This window comes from Astatotilapia calliptera, chromosome 7 (genome assembly GCF_900246225.1).
Source record: "Astatotilapia calliptera chromosome 7, fAstCal1.2, whole genome shotgun sequence".
In the NCBI taxonomy this organism is placed as follows: domain Eukaryota; kingdom Metazoa; phylum Chordata; class Actinopteri; order Cichliformes; family Cichlidae; genus Astatotilapia; species Astatotilapia calliptera.
Genome location: NC_039308.1, coordinates 40474131 through 40494196, shown reverse-complemented (window position 1 = coordinate 40494196; position 20066 = coordinate 40474131). Strand labels below are relative to the sequence as shown.

General features: G+C 39.5%; 1 non-coding gene across 1 annotated transcript; it reads right to left on the bottom strand.

Annotated features, from left to right (window-relative positions):
- Nucleotides 1-11189: 11189 nt before the first annotated feature.
- On the bottom strand, nucleotides 11190-11261 carry trnah-gug (transfer RNA histidin (anticodon GUG)). Its single transcript has one exon. It is a non-coding gene; the product is annotated as a tRNA-His (tRNA).
- Between the last annotated feature and the right edge of the window lie 8805 nt (nucleotides 11262-20066).

Genomic DNA, 20066 nt, shown 5'->3' with positions numbered 1-20066 from the left:
TAATGTAATTGGCCAAAGGGCAATTGTGCACGTCCCAGGGCAGCGCGGGGGAAACATCACATTATGTGCCGCCATATGCCTTCGAGGGCTTCTGCACCATCATGCAATACTAGGTCCATACAATAGCCAACACATACTCACATTTCTAGATGCTCTCCATGATATAGTTGTACAGAACAGACCAGATCAGCCCAGGTTTGTGGTGATATGGGATCATGTCAGTTTCCATCGGCTGCTCTGGTCCAGGCCTGGTTCTCCAACCACAATCAATTTGAAGTGGTATACTTGCACCCTTACTCACCATTTTTAAACCCTATAGAGGAATTTTTTTCGGCTTGGAGATGGCGAGTATATGACCGCCAACCACATGCCCGCATGCCTCTTCTGCAGGCAATGGAACAGGCCTGCGGCGACATTCAGGTGACAGCAATCCATGGATGGTTTCGACATGCAGGAGGATATTTTCCCCGGTGCCTAGCGGGAGAGGACATTGCTTGCGATGTTGATGAGGTCCTGTGGCCAGACCCCAACAGACGGCGGGATCCATGAGCCCACTTATGCACAATTGTCATGGTTTTTTGTGTTTACAGTATAGTGTTTTTTCTATTGCAGTATTATTGTGTTGTTGTTGTTTTTTTTTCTTTATCTGAATTCATGGTACTGCAATGTACAACATTGGGTAGGTCTATTTGCGTTTTTGGTTGTTTGGAAATGTGTCTCCTGTAAATGTGCCTTCTGAATAAACAATGGAAATCAAGGACTGCAGTGTTTTATGTAAAGGAGACTAGTGTGTTCCCCCTGATCTGTAAGTGTTTGCATATGATGCAAGTATGTGTCATTTTGTCAACAGAGTTACATTTTGACAAAGGAATGTTAGGTTTTGACAGCAGAGTTTAGGTTTTGGGAGTAGAGTTTCAATTTGGCACAGATGTGAATGGTATATTTCCCAGTGTTGTGTCATGTGTACTTGTGTGTACAGTTTTGGCACAGAGAGCGGAGTTTTGCAAAATGTGTTCAAGCAGTGGGCAAAAACTGTAACAGGGAAAAGGGGGCACAAAGACATACTTTTCTTTCTTATTCTCATTTTAAATGTCTAGCTTTTAATAAATAATTATCTGACTCTTACACCCAAAGTTTTAATCTGATGTAAAATATATAGAAGTCCATTACTGTATATAGTAACTGTAAACTCTAATATACCCTAGTAAGCTAGTACTTTTTCCTTTGGGAAAGTACCATCTGTGAATTCTGCAATTCTGTTGAAGAAAGATGTTGAATCTATTTAATTATTCTTGAAAAATAATTTATTTCTGTGCATGTTTCCACCTTCATCAAATTAAATTTGATTACATCGATTACAGTTTTTGCCCGTTGCTTGAACACTATAAACCCATGCTTAGACTAAAGTAACACAACGTGAAGCTTTTGTTACCATACCTCAAACACATGTACCCCTACCTTAAACAAAAGCGCTGCTTTGCACCCCAGTACCAATTATGCAACACACCTACTCCCTCATGCAACACACATGGTCCTGCATGCTACACTCTATTTCATACATAAGACACTTCGCTCACAAAATGAAATCTCAGGGTGCCATTCGGAAAACACATGTATCCAAAATACAAAACACATCGGGTAATTGCAACCACTCAAATACACACCTGAAGGCACCTACTTGCAAAACCGAACACCAATTAGCCAACTACAAAAAGCCCTCAGCGTAGCCATTCCAAGAACTTTGCAAGCATGGATGGAGGGAGAGCAAGAGGATATTTACCCCGGTGCCTAGCGGGAGAGGACATTGCTTGCGATGTTGATGAGGTCCTGTGGCCAGACCCCAACAGACGGCGGGATCCATGAGCCCACTTATGCACAATTGTCATGGTTTTTTGTGTTTACAGTATAGTGTTTTTTCTATTGCAGTACTATTGTGTTGTTGTTGTTTTATTTGCTGTACCTGTATTCATGGTACTGCAATGTACAGTATTGAGTAGGTCTATTTGCGTTTATGGTTGTTTGGAAATGTGTCTCCTGTAAATGTGCCTTCTGAATAAACAATGGGAATCAAGGACTGCAGTGTTTTATGTACAGCAGAGTAGTGTGTTCCCCCTGATCTGTGAGTGTTTGCATATGGTGCAGGTATGTGTCATTTTGTCAACAGAGTTACATTTTGACAAAGGAATGTTAGGTTTTGACAGCAGAGTTTAGGTTTTGGGAGTAGAGTTTCAATTTGGCACAGATGTGAATGGTATATTTCCCAGTGTTGTGTCATGTGTACTTGTGTGTACAGTTTTGGCACAGCGTGCGGGGTTTTGCAAAATGTGTTCAAGCAACGGGCAAAAACTGTAAGCATCATGAGGTAGGGGGTGGTTCCCTATTTTTTTTTTTTTTTTGCTGGGAGTTTGCAACCCTATTAGTTAGGTTGCTTAATATTTCTGCTAAGTACTCTTTAAAATACCAGAATAGGGAGGATGGTGCAGGTTTAAGTTTATTAGATTGATCACTGTTGCTGAACTATGACATATTTTGGACGCAGTGTATTTTTTACATACAGGTATAACAGAATAGCTTTAGTGTTGTTATTTATTTAAACTTGAGTATGAACTTATACAAAATGCAGCAAGATATTAAAAAAACAGTTTTATTGATTAAAAAACCACTATATCGGATTCATATCGGTATCGGCAGATATCCAAATTTATGATATCGGTATCGGTATCGGACATAAAAAAAGTGGTATCTTGCCATCTCTAATTAGTAGTAAATATCAGTTTTGCTTTTTACATTTTGCATTTTTTGTGCTATATTCACATTCACAGACCAATATGGAGTAGAATAAAAACTCATGCAAAGAGTTAATCAGGCATTCAGACTTCGAACCCTGCAGCACTTTGGTTTCTTCAGCTTGGTCGTTCCAAATGATCAGCAATGAGATAGTAACACTAAAACCTTTCTTTAGAACATGGTGATGAGTCCTATCAGCCTGGTGTCAATAATAATCCCGAAGAGATTAGGGCCAAGTCTGATGTCTGCTTTGACTTTGTATGCATTTATTCATTGCTCTGATGTAACAACTGAGCAATTTGATGCTCTGCACAGGTGGTGTGTGTGTGTGTGTGTGTGTGTGTGTGTGTGTGTGTGTGTGTGTGTGTGTGTGTGTGTGTGTGTGTGTGTGTGTGTGTGTGTGTGTGTGTGTGTGTGTATGTAACTGGTCTTGATGATGATGATGATGATGATGATGATGATGATGATGATGCTCTATGTGATATGTGTGTTTAATTTGCTGATACTGCTTGTGCTGCAGGTCCAAATATGTCTTCTTTTTCTGGTCTCTCTAATTCTGCTCTTTGTGTTGGTAGTGTAAGTGTGGCTCACTCTCGCCAAGAGTGAAAGTGTTTGTACAACCCCAACAATGACAACAACAGCCTGCACTTCTCACTTATATTCCCTCCCCACTCTGTCAGTGGTGCCATGTCTGAGCATCTCTACCCCACGCTGCATACAACTTTGCTGTATTCAGACATTAACAGCTGTAAGTGCCTACATTTGACCAAACTAGATGGTTACTTGACTCATGGGTTTCATACAGATCCCTGAAAAAGACAGTGAATGCTTTTCTTAATGCTAAAGTTAATTAGAAATGTTTTATATGAATGGTTTTTATACTAAAACATGTTAATAAATAGATAGTAAAATGTGATATGTTGCATAACACCAGTATTCATGTCACAAGCATATCTGAAACATATGGAACTTGTTGTATTTACCTACCAACACAAAAAAGCATGGACTATTAAAAACAAGATTACCACCACACATATTAATCAGCTGTGTAAAAGCTATCCTGCATTCTATATGGCACCAAAAAAAAGCATGCATTACATTGTTGAGAGCAGGTTGTGGGGAGGGCACTCTGAACCGGTCTTCAACAACAAAATATATATATACTGTTGCAGGTTTTCCACAAAGAACACCCTGAAAAATTGTCCAGGTGGTTCCTGAAACTGTCAAGAAATATCTTAGTTTGTTCTCTGTGATATAAATTGCCACCGAGTGCTGGCCAGGTAAACTAGAAGCGTCTCTGTTGACAACAGCCATGCAATTGTACGTCTTGGGAGCTGGTCACACCCTATAACACCCAGAAAATGTCTGCTCTTGATAATTCTTCTTTTACCAACACTGGTTAACTCCATAAATTGAATTAAAAAAAAAAAAAAACAGGGTAACATATGGGATTCATTGTGCAATGCATCAGATTTCTGAAACAAACAAATTTCCAGCTGCAAATCTTTTCTCATCATATTCAGAATATGTTCATTTCTACTTAGGCCCATAATCCATGATAAGGGTTCAAACCAAATGATCTCTGGACGTTAATGTGTTCATTTATTAAAATGATACTAATGACAGTTCCAGGTAAAACTGAGGCAGAGTGATACAACACTGAATCAGCTGGGATTTAAAAATGCTTCATGCTCTACTTAAGAACAAGTTTTAATAATTAAAATTATTTTTTTCAAAAATAAAAGACACTCGGTTAAAAAAATCATTTATTACTGGTAAATCAGGGAAACAAATAACAACACTGTGTTTTTCCATATGAATGGATTTTGTTAATGTGTGCAGGATGTGTGCGCTGCTCAACCTCCATCAGTGGCGGATGAAGCGATCAGCCTCGGTGGCAGAAGATATTTATGGCACATCATCAAGTTAGCGGCAGCAAACATGTCACTTTTATGGAGGGCTGAATTAATACGACTGTTGTTCAGGGATTTATGGATTCATCCTGCAGCAACTGTTTGTCCCAGCAGGTAGTAAAACTCACCACAATGTAATAATCCATATAAAATGTTCAACAGCAAGCTATAAAACTATAAACTGGTTGTCTTTGATCCACTGTTAGTGTCTGACAAAATGCATATGCTTCAGTTGTTTTCAGGTGTATATCCAGGCAATGCACACTTAAAATCCATTTTCTTCTAAAGTAAAATACACGTGATATTTGTACCTATTCTTTCCAGTAATAAGGATCAGTTGCAGTTTTTTTCTGATGTTTGAATTTTCTGTGTTTGTAAGATATTCCTGTAACTGATGTTAAAAAAGAAAAGCAGATCTAGAGCGGACATGAAAAGATCTGAAGAAGAGCCTCACATATGAGACCTCATATAAGTAAGTCTTGATGTGGGAGACTTTTGGTGTGTGGATTAAGATGTGCATTTTTGGGTCGTCTCTCCATCTATGAATCAGCGTTGAGGCAGCTACTGTTGTGATTCGGCCCTGTTCACAGAGAGTGAGAGAGCTGATGGTTTGACTAGTGAAGACGATGTGACGCAGCTACTGGAGATCATTTATTACCACAGATGCTTGCGGGATCCAATCAAAATGTCACAATGTGAAGGACGGAGCTGATTGATATGAATAACTATAGAATCACAAGATTTTCTCACCATGTGTTTCATGAGTTCTCCCAGAAAATCTGAATGTAAAGAAGGAGCAAAATCTTGGACAACACTCAGCTGTTATTTTACTCAAATGTGCTGAAAGCCTTAGCTTTACAATGTCTTAAGGCAGTGAAAAAAGGAAAGCTGAACAAAATAAAACAAGAAGACAGTGGATATTCAACGGGGTTAATATTTCGCCAATATTAGTGTCATGTCTGCCACAGCAGACGTGTGGAGGTGGAGGTTTTAGGACCCAAGGTGCAGGCACCTGAGATGCAAGTGAGTTTACTCATAAGGTGGTGATACAAACAGAAACAGGGAAGGTGTGGAAGGAAACTAAGCAAAACCTAAATGGGAAAAACTAACAAAACACAGAACTGAACAAGAGAGGCAGGGAAATGACGCAAGGAAAAATACAGATGAACCAGCACACAAGAAAACACAGGGCTTAAATACACACAGGGCAATCAGGGAATGGGAAACAGGAGGGAGACATGGCTGGGATTAATCGGACATAACGGGACTAGAAACACTAACGTAGAACTGGGACTATCAAAATAAAACAGAAAACAAGAGACAATTCACAAAAACGCAGACTTGACACTGAACTAAAAGGGACACATGGAAAACCTAAGAACTAGAAATCCCATAACAAAGAACTAGAGCACTAGAAATATAAAGAAAGAAGCTTAAATGACTAATAGTGATAACAATGATGAAAACCAAACATCAAATCAGAACGCAAGTCACATTTGACAGGGTTTAGGCAAGAGTTTTAACAGAATCTCTCCAGGCTGTCTTTTGTAGTTATTGCTATTAAGTCGGTGTTATATAAAATCTTAATTCATTTTTTTTTCTGCTTTTGTGTTTCAGTGTTTTTTAAAAAGTTCAAGTAAACTTTGAACACGATAGAGTTTGAGTGAGATCAGTGGGTAGATGAAAATTTATTCTAAAATCTGATCCTATGATGGTCTGTAAGTGAGTCTGTTAACTGCAATGAGATCATTTCCCCAGCAGTGATGCACACACTCCCTGTTTGTCTAACCCGACAACACACACGGTGAGTTTCAGATCAGCGTGCTGTTCAATAGAAAAGCATCTGAAGCTACTCTCTTGGCTCTCTACAGTACACCACGCCTTACTGAGAAAATAAAAAAATCAACCAGTGATCTGAATTATAATCACTTCACTGATGACTGAGTTTACGCACAAACTATTTCTGATTCAGAGTTTATTAAAGTTTGAACTGTATAAACATCACTGTCAAATACGGCGCACACCTCCTGTCTTCTTAATTTGTTCATCTCAGCAATTGGTATTTGCAGGTTTTGTGTAAGTGTGCATGTTTGAAGTCTCTGAACACACGATGCATATCAACAATCACACAGGAGCACCATGACAAATGTCGGTTTAAATAATGAACTCTGACAGATGGTTAGAGATACTGCAGCCTGTAAAATGCAGCAACATCTCCAGGATCCTCATCTAACTGTTCAAACAAATGCCGGTTTATACAGTGGGGCTTTACGCGAGTGGACTATGACACAAATTCCCAGCATGTTTTCGATACCGGGCTTCAGTAGATCTAACCACTGGAGTCATGTTAAGTGGCTGAACAGCAAGGGATCACCTTGGGAAATCAACTCAGTCGTTCACAATCTGGCTTTGTGCACATTTGTTTAAAAAGGTTGGGGGTGGCACCAATTGATTCATTTCAAATCTGGGTATATAGTTGGGAACTATCAAGCAGTCAAAAAGTATTTGCGGAAAAGTCCAGGCTAAAACCAATATAGTCGTCGCCGCCTTTCTAGGAACAAAATTAATTTGACTTTTTAGCACTGCAGGGCACAACCACATCTTACAATGATGAAATCCTGTCATGTCATGAGGGAATTGAAAGCAGCAACATGCTTTCTATGAGTTTACTCCCAACAACCCACTCCAGCTGTCACACTTCGAGTGTGAAGAAAAATTTTTAAATGGACAAAAAAGCCTCTCTGATCCAATAAACCCCTGTGTGGATGAACCTGAAGTGTTTCTTGAGACTGCTTTTTCAGTGAGCAACACTGCAGTGCAATCACAGCCGAGGCCTTGAAGAAATGTTTGGAGGATGTTTTATTGCAGGTGGAGGGTGCAGCCACCCCAAACATCACCTTGAGCAGATTTCTGATGGAAACGTCAACATTTGTCTTCTCTCTACCTTCAGTCGGTGTCCTGACACCATGCCGCTGTTCGCAACCTCGCCTCAGCTGTCCATCACGCTTGGCAGGGATATTATTGTTCTGACCCAAGTAAAGCCAAGTCGTTCTGATGACTGATGAGCCTTCCCGATCAGACAGGACCAGTGGAAACAGAAGAAAGCAGTGCTCTGGAGAAATGAAAGTGTGGACATCAGAGATAAAATGCTGTCTGCCTGCTGTCAGGCACTTTTCAACGCCCAAAAGTAATGTCTGATGAGAAACTACAGAAAATTTTAAAGGATTTTGAAAAAATTATAAGCTGTTTTATAACAGTATTATTTTATTAACGTCTTCACTGATGATACAGATTCTCTATCTTATTTAATGTCTGTAGTGAAAAGGGGGGAAAACAAAAATTATAAGATAAAAAGGTAAGATTATACAAATTCTGTACAGCATGTCTTAATTTGCTCTTTTTTTTTAAAAAAAAAAAAAGCAAAATAAAGCATTAGACAGTGTCTTGAAAACCTGACTCCTATTATATTTCACAAAAGTTTGTGTGGCTCCAGATTAATACCCAGTGAGTCCTATTTGCTTTAATTAGGAAACTGGAGCAATGGTTAACTTGTCAATATAACAATGACCTGGTGTACACAGACTTCACAAAGAAAAATTAGAGATGTCTGCTGCCAAATGGGTTTCTACAAAGTTCTGCATTAAAGAGATTTAAGTGTTAGAGTAGTATCAAACTTTAGTACTGTATGAACATGTTTTCATTTAATTATATATATTTTAATTGAATCTAGACTGAAGATAAAAGCAATTTAAATATAACCGATACCACAGTAGCTTCCATTGTCCACAACCAGTGAAGATAAATTACCAATGGTCAGAATTTCTAACACACAGGTGTCCCCATCAGATTTTAAGCAGCAGTTTTGTAAATGAGGAGCCACAGCATACGTGGCCCCAAGCTCTTTAATAAAATGAAGCTGGCTAATAAATTAAGCCTAATAGCTCACTATTTATATCAGACTAATGTGGCATAATGAGCTAACCCCTCAATTACAGCATGTTTCATTATATAACTGAATGTTCATTTTCATTTCATTGGATTCAGAGACTCAGGGAGGAGAGTTCAGCCTGTGGGATAAATCACTGGAAGTTTAAGAATTACTAGCATAAGTCAAAGTTTCACGGCAATACAAACACAGAAATTCAAACTCTAGTTACTCTAGGTCATTCATATACAGTTCTGTATGTGAATAACTAACAATTTTATCTTTGGACCACTTCATCAAAATGCCAGCTTAAAACAGAACTAAATGTTTGCAGTCAAGTAGCACACTCTGTACAGTAATAGAGGTTATAGCAGTCTGATTTAGGAAGAAGGAGCAAGATTTATTCAGATACAAACGTTTGTACAGACAGAGCTAACTATAAATGCAGGAAGAGATACAGGCTCCAGTGAACATATAGCTCTTCACTGACGAGCTGGCCTACTCCACCCACAGCAGCATTTCCACCTGGGCTAAACTTAGCAGAACAGGATCAGCTCTTCCACATTGTCATAGCTGATAGTGAAGACGCCAAGAAGATCAGAGATGCAGGTCTGAGTTCAGGTCCAGAAGATTCACAGAAAACAAAACTGAAATTTATTAAGAGCCTCAAATGAAGACTTTGGTTCAGAAAAAGCTTCTTTTTTTTTTCTTTTTTTTTTTCTTTTTGTCACTTTAGAGGAGCAGACACCAGCCTTGTACACATAATTTCACATACTTTCAAGTTGCCATGGTGAACTTTTTAGAAAAAACATTGGGTATTTAGACGCAGGGGAAACAAAACTACCCATCTTGAGTGGTGTTTGTGAAAGAAAGACCTTGTTAGAGGTGGTGAGGCCGAGCAGAGGGTCAAGCTCTCTGTGTTAGGAATGTTTGTGCCTGTTGGAGGTATTTCCCCTCTTTGTTGTGATCAGTGTTGGGTCATTACTCAAAAAATAATGTATTGCACATATTACACAGAATACTTTTCTTAAAATAATGCAGTATGTTAATGAATTACTCCCAGGAGAAACTAAATCACTATAATACTTGTTGCATTACCTGTCTTATAATTATCAGTTAATAATATAAACCTATAGGCTACAGTCCCACACAAGTAACTGTTTTATTTTTCCACACTGACTTTAAGTTGTTAGAAGTTAGGGCTGCTTTCTCTGACACACTTCTCACACTCCATCACATCGGTTTTCTCATGTCAGCCTAATCGCAAAACAAATGTATTACTTGTAACAAAGTTATTCTACAAGGGAGAGAGTGAGTATAACCACAAACCCACAAATGTTGATTCATAAAATCATGTATGCTGCTCAGAGTAATGTCAAGCCTGACAGTGAATAACCATGGTTACAGAGGGATACTCCATGTTTCACTCAGAAGTTCTGATGACTCACAATAAAAGATCTAATGTTGATATGACCATGCAAAAATCATGAGTGTATCACTGAAACCTAGTAAAATATGTGGTGTATGTACAGTCAATTACTTTTTTTTAAAAAAAAATAGGAAAAACCGTGCGCACTGTGTCACTAATGATACAGTATATTAAAAATTTCAAAAGTGAACGAATGCTTCATTTGAGTGTATTTTGTGTAATTTCCCCTATTTACACTTTGCCGTGCTATTTAAAGATACGCATCATGATTAAAATGGTATAAATGGAGAGTGATTGTTAAGCCCCCCCCCCCCCCCCCCCCCAAAAAAAAAAAAAAACCCAGCAAAATTAAATGAAAAACATGAATTAACTAAATATATAGCGATGTGCCTGCAGACCGACAGGTGGAACGGGCGCAGAACACATACTGCAGTGTTCTGCTGCATGTTAGTCAGCAGAACGCTGCCTAACATCTGTGGCTGCATTAAATATTGCAGCTGGGATTCAGTAGTGGCTCTAATGACTATTTTGCTCCAATAAAAAGCAGAGACAGAGGACGTGAGTTGCGCTCGACTGCAGGCTCTCCCTCGCCTGTTTACTACACAGAAGTTTACATCTTTGGTTTCTGTTCATTTACACATGCGTTCATCTTTTCTCCACACATTCCTCTTCTAACAAAAGGATCACATTCAGTAAGGTTCACATTTTAAATCCCCTTGGTTGCCTTGTGTTTTTTATGTATAAGTCTACAAAATAAAAATCCCTTATAGGTCCTCTTATTTATAACAAATCTGTAACTAAATTCTGCTGCTGTCTAGCTTCAAAAATGTGTCTGTGCAGTAGCGTTAACACTGCGATTAACCTTCTAAGCATTACCGTTGTAACCTTTCTTTATATCGTAACACGTGCAACAATACATCACAACAGGAAATAATAAAGAAATATATTCCACAATCTCCCAAAATTCCAAATATACGAGACTCTGTTTACATGTAGAAGCATACTGAGTGAGATCTAGGTTACGTAGAACTCATGTTAATCAGATAGATAGATAAATAGAACTATATTAATCCCTTGGGTTTGTTTCTCCGAGAAATTCAGTAAAATGAAATGTCCCAATGACGGTGCACCTCTCTGCCGTGACCCGGATTCGAACCGGGGTTGCTGCGGCCACAACGCAGAGTACTAACCACTATACGATCACGGCGAGCTAACCGGGACGCAGTCACGCACTTATAAAACTTTTAGTGACTTCAGGATTAAAGGTGTGTCCAGGAGATTTGCCACAAAATAAAACATACGCAGTACTGCAAGTGGAAAACAACTCGCACTACAACTGGCAGGAAAGTTCTTGTTCAGTCCATCAGACTAACACACAAGAAAAGGTTTTAGGCCTTTTATGTGCATTGCAATTAGTTAGCGCACGCTACTAACCTGTTTTATACAGAAAAGGTAGAGACAGGGGAAGAGCTGCGTTCTGTCTGCAGGCTCTTCCTTGTCTCAAGCTGGTTTTATGATAGAGCAGAGCGAGCGTGTCTGCTGTCCGCTCCACTCCATACATTCTGTATTTAAGTAGAAGTACAGACACTTGTATTAAAAAACACTCAATTGAAAGTTGGAGTACTGATTCAACTTCTTTATTCAAGTAAAAGTGAAAAAGTACATGCTGCAATGTACTCAAACTAAAAAGTAGCTTCTTCAAGGACAATTCTACCATCTATTTTATGCACAGGTGACTGGAATTTCTGCCATATTAATATAATACAAAAATAATGTTAGTATCCTAACATTAGTATCCTAACATCCTAAAAGATCCTCAGGATTTTCTACACAGGCGCTGTGGAGAGCATCCTCACACAGAACATGACATCGTGGTTTGGGAACAGCTGTGTGAAGGACCAAAAAGCTCTCCAGAGAGTGATCCGTACAGCAGAACGCTGCTGCAGGATTGCTCTCCCCCCGCTTCAGGACACCTACACCAGGAGATGCCGGACTAGAGCAGCGCAGATACTGAAGGACCCGTCCCATCCAGGCAACAAACTGTTCCAACTTCTGCAATCTGGTAGAAGGTTCTGCATCTTCCGGGCAAGGACAGAGAGACTCAAGAGGAGCTTCTATCCCCAAGCCATCCGTGCCCTAAACACACACACCCGCCCTCTCACATCATCTATAATTGACTGAGACAGGACTCTTCCAGACACTAAACCAAGGCACAATGTACATTTCAATTCCTTTAATTTTAAATATGTTTATATTGTCTATCCTGTAAAATAGTCAGATGTCTATTCATATTAAAGTACAGAATTCACCTGCTTGCTGCTACTACTGCACATTCACCCAGTGTATATACTATATATATATATATATATATATATATATGTTCTTCCTCTACCCCCCCCCCCAATTTTTGCACATGTCGAGGAGCGTGTCAGGCTTCATTTCACTGTGTGTTATACTTGTATAACTATGCATGTGACAAATAATAAAGAACCTTGAACCTTGAACCTAGTACACAAGAATATAAATGGTATTCCAAACTAAAATCTAATTCTAATGAATGTACTCAGCCAGAATCCGTTTTTTCAGACACAAGCAGTAAGAGAATAAAGAAAAATATTGTCTGTCAGGGGTGAAAGTGAGATACAGCAGTATGATCTGCTGTGGCTCAGCATGGGGAAAATACTAACGGTTCACAATCATTTCTAATGAGCTACAGCCTCCACACCAAGTTTTCTTAGTGTACAGGCTGTGATCAGCTGACCTGTTGCACTTTGTGGATTGTGAACTGAGTTCAGTGAATGAATCTAAGCGCCATCATCTTAAATGTAAATTAATCTCTGCTACACTACTGCACAATGTAACCCAACAATGGCCACCACAGCCACTGTGTTCCAGTCCAGCACAGTGCTTTACTGTGAATTCACCACATTAATGCAAGCTAACCTCTTTATCCTGCACAAAACTACCCAGTATTTTCATGGAACATTTGAATAACACAAAGTTAGTATATAGTTAGTATAGATTCACAATATATAATATACAAGTCCATTATGTGATTAAAAAGGACATTATTTATTATTATATATCTTTAAGTCTGCAGTTTAGCTTAGTGTCACTAAGCAGTCCTTACCATTAAACCTAACCTCTCTTATTTTAGCCAATAACACTGCTCACAGACAGTCTATGTGTTTGCTGATGGTTTTTGAGCTAGAAATGTTGAAACCTTCTTCTTCTGTAGCACTAGCTAGATGCTGACTACAACATAAGGACACCTGCACTCACCCACTTTAACCCCTGAGGATAAATGCTATAAATGATACAGCTGAACATAAAGCAACAAGACTCTTTTGAAAATGTATAAAAGGGGTAGAAAGTATAGATATTTGTGTTAAAATGTAGGGAGGAAAAAGGGAAAAGTTGTCAGAAAAATAAATACTCAAGCACAGATAAGTACAGATACCTTTATTACATTTTTTCATACTGTTGTTTCTGCAATAATAAACAGGATTAATATCGTCTTGTTAATTAACACATTTAATATTATAACATAAATCACCTCTAAAATTATATTTTATTCAATTATTTATTTTATGGTTAAACATTTTCTGTCCTTTAAACATTGAATTGCTTTACTTTCTCCCCTCGACGTTATCATCTGTTCTAGAAAATAATAATGCTGAGCTGAGGGCTATGAGAAGATAAACATCACACTCTTATTCTTCTTGGGCACCTCCTGGACTTCCTATGTCCATCTGCTTGCCCTGAGCTGCTCTCCAGTTTGTGCCACTGATGTTAGACCTGTATGCGCTCTGCTCCACCCTCTGCAGTGCTGGTGGAGAAAGGATCTGACAGCGAGATTATGATGTTAGAAAGCTTTTAGTTACATGTACGTCTTTCTCTCTGACAGCAAAAGTTTTGGCAAAGGAACTCGTGGGGTTTCTGGTTTCACTTTGAAGGGAGTTATATACCGTAGATGCTCAGTGAACGACTCACCAGGCAACATGTAACAAGGCTTTCTTTTGAACATCACACTGATCTGAAGCTCACTGTGTGTGTTGTCGGGATAGACAAACAGTAGGTGCATGCATCACTGCTGGTAAAATGATCTCATTGCAGTTAACAGATTCACCTACAGACCAGCATAGGATCCGATTTTAGAATACATTTTTATCTACCCACTGATCTCACTCAAACTCTATCACGTTCAAAGTTTACTTGAAGTTTTCAAAGAACAGTGAAACACAAAAGCAAAAACAAAAGCAATTCCATGTGCAGGACCTGGAACAAAAAGCTACCTGCTAATTATTAAAATACTCAAATAGTAAACTTCTTGTGTGCAGCTGGTTAAAGGTGTTCCTGAGGTGCTGTACAAGTTACCATCATACTAGTAAGGAAGCCCTCTTTCTTACACAACAAATTAAGTTTCATTTTAAAATTCAGTTATCTCAATAAGTAAGAAAAATATTGATTGCTTTAGTTTTATCATCTTCCCACAGTGCCTACAGTTAAAGGTGATACACTTGAAACCACTTCTTCAATCATTTGTTAAACATGTCAATAGATGTACTGTTTTATTACAGTATAACCCTGAACTCAGAAGTTCTGTACAGTTTGTTACTGCTCAATAGTATCTGACCTCAATTTGCTTAAATGTTTTGCCAGTCTTCAATGTAAAATTCCTTTAGTTGTATGTTGTTCAAAAGTTTTCTTTGATCTAATTCCTGCACAACATTTCATTGGCATTAAATTCTAGACTTTCATTAAACTCATTTGTCTTAAGCAGTTCTTGGTTGGTAGTGTGATTATCTTGTCATTTTTTTAAAAAGTCCACTTTTGGTTCAACAACTTGCGGTCAGATTTTCCCAAATTACCTCAAAGCACACTTTGATACATTGCAAAATTTTAATTCCATAAATAAACCCAGCTGTTATCTCAGATGCTCTCTGCATCATCTTCAGGTTTCAATATGGATGCACAGACCAGCACATTTTTAGCCAAGTTTTGTGAGACTGTCCTTAGTTTTGCAAACAAGAACCAATCAAAGTGTGGGACATTGTCTAAGCCATGTGGGATGAGGGTAGGATGGGAAATAAAACACACACTTCAGAGGCAAACTGAAACCAGGTTATAGTAAAAGGTGTAGGAAAGATGAGTTCCTGAGCAAAGATTTAGTTGTTGGCACCAAATCAACCTCAGTCAATATAATTCTAATTGTACTGAACTGAGGATGTGACAAATTCTTTGTGCCAAGTATTTCCATGAAATAAGCAGATCATTTTATTGATAGTTAAAATTTCAGAAAGAATCAAGTGTTTACTTTTCATCAGCTTCTCCGTATATTGTGACCTTTCTAGATTTCATATACAAAAATGTGCTGCAGTTTATTTTGGATGATACAGATTAATAGTGGAAACATCTGTTGGTCTGTTTTAATTTTGTTTTTCTCCCCATAAAACAAGTGGCGACTGGTTTATTTCTGATTCTTTGTAACTGCAGGAGTCACACAACAGAGACAGAAGACAGAGTGCAGCAAGGTGACTGGAACGGACACCCAAGGTCAAAGGTCAAACAAGAAATGTGCTGCTCAGCAGATTCTACAACAGCACTCGCTTGTCTTCTGATGACCTCAAACCCAATCTGTCCAAGCAAGTGTGTCCGCCACCTCCCTAAAACGTGGTGGACATACACTGACAAAGCACAAACACACAGCAGAAAGTGTGTACGCACACACACACACACACACACACACACACACACACACACACACACACACACACACACACACACACACACACACACACCGTGTAAAAACAGTGTTGAACACGTCATCAACTTTCTAGGTAAATATATTTCTAAAGGTGCTACTGGCATGAAATCTATCTACAGCATTATTTAAATAACCCCGTCTCCAAATCTAACTAACCCCAGATATTGCTAACAGCCCATCCAATCCACAAATGCAAATAAATCAAATCATTTCTTTGCAATCAAACCAGCAAAATCAAACCAACAAATTGTGTAATAATGAGAAATGACACAGGGATAGAGAGGTGCAAAAAGTCATGACAACAGCTGAAATCTATCAGTCTCCATCAGGATGCAGTCTCCATCGCAATGCACTCTGTCCTCTCACACCTGGACAACAACAACACCTACGCCAGAATGCTGTTTATAGACTTCAGTTCAGCATTCAATACAATCCACCCCTCACAACTCATCAGGAAACTGACAGACCTGGGTATCAGTTCCCTCATCTGCAAATGGTTACTGGACTTCCTGACCAACCGCCCCCAACATGTCCGGCTGGATAACCGCTGCTCATCTACCATCACAATGAACACCGGTGTACCACAAGGCTGTGTGATGAGCCCTTTCCTCTACTCCCTCTTCACCCACGACTGCAGACCTGCTGATGGTTCCAACACCATCATTAAGTTTGCAGATGACACCACGGTGATTGGCCTCATCAGTGACAACGATGAGGCCGCCTACAGGGAGGAGGTGGATCGTCTGGCTGAGTGGTGCGACAGAAACAACCTGCTGCTTAACACCGAGAAGACCAAGGAGCTCATCGTGGACTACAGGAGGAATGCTGACCCACATCCACCCATCCACATTAAGGGGACGGCTGTGGAGCGTGTGAGCAGCTTCAAGTTCCTGGGAGTCCACATCTCCGAGGATCTCACCTGGACGACCAACTGCTCCAAGCTGGTCAAGAAGGCTCACCAGCGCCTCTTCTTCTTGAGGACTCTGAGGAAGAACCACCTGTCCTCAGACATCCTGGTGAACTTCTATCGCTGCACCATCGAGAGCATCCTGACCAACTGTATAACAGTCTGGTACGGAAACTGCTCTGCCTCAGACCGGAAGGCGTTGCAGAGGGTCGTGAAAACTGCCCAGCGCATCGCCGGAGCACCACTTCCTGCCATAAAAGACATCTACAGGAAGCGGTGTCTGAAAAGGGCTGGGAAAATCATCAAAGACCCCAGTCACCCATCACATGGACTCTTCACCCTCCTGCCCTCTGGGAGGCGCCACAGGAGCCTCCGGACTAAGACCACCAGGTACCGGAACAGCTTCTTCCCCACAGCTGTCAGACTCCTGAACTCTGCCTCCTGACATCTGACCCACGTTAAACTCATGGACTGAACATACACACACACACAATGGACAACTGTACCCTCAAACACAATAATAACATGGACTGAACCACCACTCACAACCACTTGCACTTTATATAGCCTCTGTAGAAACTATCTACACCCTCACTTATCTTAACTGCACTACTGTATAGCTCTGTGTAAATAATCATTCTGTACATTCGATAATCTTTAATCCTACAACTGTTTACAACTTGCATAGTTCCCATTTCTGTATAGCTGTATATCCCAGATTCTGTAAAGTTATTTATTTCATATTCTGTATAGTTTTTCATATTTATATCCTGTTCATATCCTGTACATAGCTTGTACTCACTACAGCCTGTACATACTTATAGTTATAGAATATTCACAACATACTTCATACCGTGTACATTATAACATACCATAATAGACCCATTTCTGTAATATACTCACATATCTATATTATTGCTAATATATATTGTAATATATCTATATCACTAAAGCACTTCTGGATGGATGCAAACTGCATTTCGTTGCCCTGTACCTGTGCATGTGCAATGACAATAAAGTTGAATTCTATTCTATTCTATTCTAATTAGAGAGCAAACCTGCCACTTAGTGCAAATTAATATCAGCCGGTTCAGTCCAACTGAAGGCCTGTAAAAAGGTGTGTAATTCCCAACGTGTCACACAAGAACCAGCTCATGATTGGTAAAAACCAGTAGGCCCTTTCAAGATGGTCACAGCCTTATTGGTGCTAAACATATGCATATTACCCCAACAACACCACACCAACAGTGAAGTTTGGAGGTGGGAACATCATGGTGTGGGGCTGTTTTTCAACCAATGGCGCTGACACGCTTCATATGACTGAGGGAAGGATAAATGTGAACATGTACCGAGACATCCTGCCATCTTCCAGGATGATGAAGATGAAACGGAGGTGGATGTTTTCACCAAGACAATGATCGCAAACACACAAGGAAACTCTCAATTGGCTTTCGAAAAAGAAAAAAAAAAGATGGCTCAGCCAATCACCTGACCTGAATCCAATTGAAAATATATGGAAAGAACTAAAGCTAAGAGTTTGCGGGATGGACGGAACCGTCAGGCTTTCATGGCCAAAATCACATTGTGTGTCCAAAACTACTTACCGTCACCTTTGTTCATTTACAAAATCTGTACAGTATTCATCGCTACTTTACTCAAATAATGTAAACTAACCAGCCAAACAACAACTCACCCTTAAGCCTTTATGAGCTGCTGGGCCATTCCGGCCTCAAAGATCCCAGCAAGCTTCACTATCAGAGCCTCTGTTCAGTGTCCAGCCACGTTGCTACCTGATTCAGGTTCCCCTCACTCTTCTATCAAGCTCTCTCATTATCCAGAATTTCTTCTGATTTCTTCTCCTGGCATTCCTTTTTGCTGGCACCTTCCCTTAACTCCCAGTCCCAAGCTTGCCTACCAGTTACATATTTGCAACAATCTTTGACCTTTGTAACATACAGTCATCACTGGTTCCAGTGCATGACTTCTTTGGGGATCTGCCTGAAGCCGTTCCCAAACTGCAGCCTTGATTCATGCTCAAGCCATTATCTACTAGAAGTGGTGTCAAAACTAAAATGAGGATGTGGTCCCTGTTTGTCCCTTTGGCTGTGAGTGACTGTGCCCCATTAAAGCTTTTTTATTTTCTAAAAGAAAAAAAAAAGAAAAAAAAAAACATTCTCCTCCATTAAGGTCATTCCTAACACTCACTGACATCATCATTAACAAACTGCTCCTTTTTGAAAAACATTAAAAAAACAGCCACATGTGCAAAAAAATAACATTTAACATTAAACTCAAACAACACTACACACACAAACACACACACACAGAGACAGAGACACACACACCTACCTTTCCTCTGGCTATCAGCAGTTAATAAATAAGGGAAATGAGCAGAAAGAGCTCATTAATATCAGTGAAGGTGAGCTGCTAACAGCCCCAGGAGACTGCTACTGTTTATACATGAGAGGGAGAGGGAGAGAGGGGTGGTGGTGGGTGGTGAGGGTGTTCTCCAGAGCTAAAAAATAAAACAACAATGCCACTCCTTGAATGGTCATTCGAGGCCGGCACCACAAAGCCTGTCAGTTTCTCTTCTTTTACACACACATGCATTATTAGCACATAGGCACCGCATTGACATTGCTCCACCGTGTATGAAGAGAGTTCCAAATATTTCCTTTTTTCCATTCCTGAGATATTTCCATTACATCACTATGTGCAGCACTTTCACGTCATAGCCTGGAGGTCCTGGGTTTGACTTTGGATAATTCTGAATGTGAGTGTGATCAGCTGTGATACCCCTGACGAGCTGCCACAGGTTTATACTCGATAGCTGAGATCTGGTTCTGGTTTCTGGTCCTCTCACTGTAGTCTCCCCTCTGTCTCTCAAGGTTCTCAGTTACAAAAAGAACAGAGCTCATTGTGTTTTTGTCCTTGTGCATGAATGTGTTTCAGCATTTGTTTTGGCCTGGGTGTTACTGTGACCTTGGCTGGACTAATTATTTCTATGCAGAACACAGAGGTACAGCAGCGACTCATAAACAGTTTTACGAGGATGGACTCTAGCAATTAATTCGTCTTTGACACACAAACAGAGTCATATCGAACATTTTCTGTCTAATTTTTAATATATTAAATAAATTATATATATATATATATATATATATATATATATATATATAAATGTGTATTATTCATTTTGATATGGCAAAAATAGAACAGATGTTGTTTCTTACGTTAAATATATTTATACCACGTGCGCACAGAGCTGGGTCTGAACTCATTTGTAATATATCTATATCATGGCTAAAGCACTTCTGGATGGATGCAAACTGCATTTC